This window comes from Zingiber officinale, chromosome 7B (genome assembly GCF_018446385.1).
Source record: "Zingiber officinale cultivar Zhangliang chromosome 7B, Zo_v1.1, whole genome shotgun sequence".
NCBI lineage: Eukaryota > Viridiplantae > Streptophyta > Magnoliopsida > Zingiberales > Zingiberaceae > Zingiber > Zingiber officinale.
In genome coordinates, this window is record NC_055999.1 from 75,488,600 (window position 1) to 75,491,465 (window position 2,866).

Genomic DNA, 2,866 nt, shown 5'->3' on the forward strand with positions numbered 1-2,866 from the left:
CCTTAGAGAGTAGTAGTAGTAAGAAGGGTGGTCTTTACAGGATTGGTCTTTAGTGGTATGAGTTATTATTGATGAACTTGAGTTGAGTGTTCGGGGCGAACACGGGAAGCTCAAGCTCATCTGGAGACCAAAACCAATTTCTCCTCTCGGTCCCTGTTGTAGCCTCTATAAAGCCTTGTATCCACAAAGTCCACTTCTTACCCAAGTAATGGGCCAAACACATGCTTGCTTGGAGCAAGGGGGCTGGTCAAGCATTGTTTGGAGTCCAAGAGGTGACTGGCCCAAGCATATCTTGGTGTCCAAGATGTGGCCGGCCACTAGTGGAAGAAAAGGAAGTTTTGTTTTAAAACAAAATTTTGTTAAAATCTTTCCTTATTTGTAGTTATCTATAATGGTTAAAAAAGAGATTTTATTTTTGTTAAAATCTTTTCTTTTTTTTAGTTATCTACAATGGTTAAAAGAAAGATTTTAATTTTGTTTAAACTTTCCTTTTTAGCATCCACTAAAGGAATTAAAGAAAGATTTTATTTTTGTTAAAATCTTTCCTTTTATAGCCATCCACATGGTTTTAAAAGAGAGTTTTAAAATTTTTAGATCTTTCCTTTTATATCTATCTACAAAAGATTAAAGAGAAATTTTAATTTTGTTAAAATCTTTCCTTATTTGTAGTTATCTATAATGTTTAAAAGAAATATTTTAATTTTTGATAAAACTTTCCTTTTTGTAACCATGATTTAAAAGAGAAGTTTTAATTTTAATCTTTCCTTTTTTTGTAGACGTCTACATGATTTAAAAGAGAGAGATTAATTTTAAAACTTTCCCTTATTGCTATGTACAATAGGAAATTTAGAAAAGAGATATTTTAATTATTGTTAAAATTTCCTTTTTAATGGGAGGCCACAAATAAGGAAGTTTTAATTATGTTTAAAACTTTCTTTTTTTTACCAAGACCAAGGATTATAAAAGAGAATGAGAGGGTGCCTCATGAGGATAGACAACCTAAGTCTTGCCTCATCACTTCTCTTCCTTGTGGCCGGCCCTCTCCCTTCCTCTTCTCACTTTGTTTCTTCTCTTAGGCCGGCGACACCATCTTCTTCTCTTCCCTTTCTTCTTTCTAAGGTCGGCACCTATCTCATCTTGGTGGCCAAAACTTGAAAAGAAAAGAAGAGATCCTTGGTGGCCGGCTGTTTAGAGGGGTAGAAGAAGAAGGAGGAAATTTCCTATTTTGGCATCCCTTGGTGGCTCGAGAGTCTTGGAGGAAAAGAAGTGGTTCGGGTGAAATTCATCTTGGTAGATCATTGCCCACACAACGTCCAAGAGGAGGAGAGGAATACAACAGAAGATTAAGAGGTCTTTAGCTACAAAGAAAGGTATAACTAATTAATGGTTTCCACTTCAAATTAATTAGTTAGTTTTCTTTGAATGTATTCTGAAACACCGACACAAGAGGCTAGCGATTTTATGTTTTGATTTCATGCTATCGATTTTGTATATTGATTTTGCGTTTCGATCTTGTGTTTCTATTATGGTCTCTGTAGTTAAACCTACAGTTACTGTAAGAAGTTAAATATCCAATTTCTTTGAAAGGCTTTATCTAGGAAGTGGTGGATGATCCCATAACTAAGAAGGCCTAGTGCCTTGCCATGTTTAACTTGGAAACCAATCTTTGAAATAGATATTTAATCAACTTCTATAATATGATTTAACTTAGGAAGATCACATCGATTAAATTTGGAGTAAAAATGTTAAGTATCATTTTCAATCCAAGTTTAACTTCTGAAGAGCAACTTGGATTAATAATGTTAAGCATCGTGTATAATCCAAGTTTAACTTCAGTAGAGCACATGGGTAGCTATGTTAAGTTCTGTGCTTGTACAAATTTTTGTACAGGGGGAATAGAACATAATCCAGGTGTAGCAACCAACAATACTTTCATCATCGATATAGGAAAATTCGAAACTTGACAAGAATTTTGTAAGGCCATTTGCTTCACTAGAGAGGTCAACTCTTGCAATTTGTTTCTGATTTCTTGTTGCTCAGTTGAGACCAAATGAGTTTCATTAACCACTCTAGTACCAAGAGCTCTACTCCCAAATTGTTGTGAATTTTCTGCCATATTTGAAATAAGCTCTCTTGCTTGATTTGGAGTCTTATTCACCAAAGCTCCTCCAGATGCTACATCTATCATACTTCTATCCATGGGAAGTAGTCCCTCATAAAAATATTGAACCAAAAGATGATCACTTATTTGGTGTTGATGACAACTCGAGCATAGCTTCTTGAATCTCTCCTAATAATTATAAAGAGTCTCTCCCACTACTTGCTAAATTCCACAGATGCTCTTCCTAATAGTTATAGTCCTAGAAGCTGGGAAAATTTTTTCTAGAAATGCCCTCTTCATATCAATCCAACTTGTGATGTATCCAGCTGGAAGGTAATATAACCAGTCTTTAGATGCTCCCGTTAAAGAGAATGGAAAAGCCCTTAGCTTAATGTCTTCTTCTGAAATTCCTTGTGCTTTCATGGTTGAACACACCACATGGAATTCATGCAAATGTTGGTTGGGATCTTCCCCTGATAAACCTTGAAATTTGGGAAGCAAATGGATAAGTCCTAACCTGAGCTCGAAATCTCCTGCTAAATTTGGATAAGTAATGCAAGAATACTTGTAAGCCACATCTGGAGCTGCAAGCTCTTTCATGGTTTGATTGCTTTATGTTATTTGATTATCCATATTTGAAGAACTACTCTCAAGAAGTCTTGCCAATCTAGCTTGCTTTCTCAAGGCCCAAAAGGTCCTCTCAATCTCCAGGTCAAGTTCAAGCAATTTTGCAAATGAAGACCTAGTCATTCAATTAAATCAACA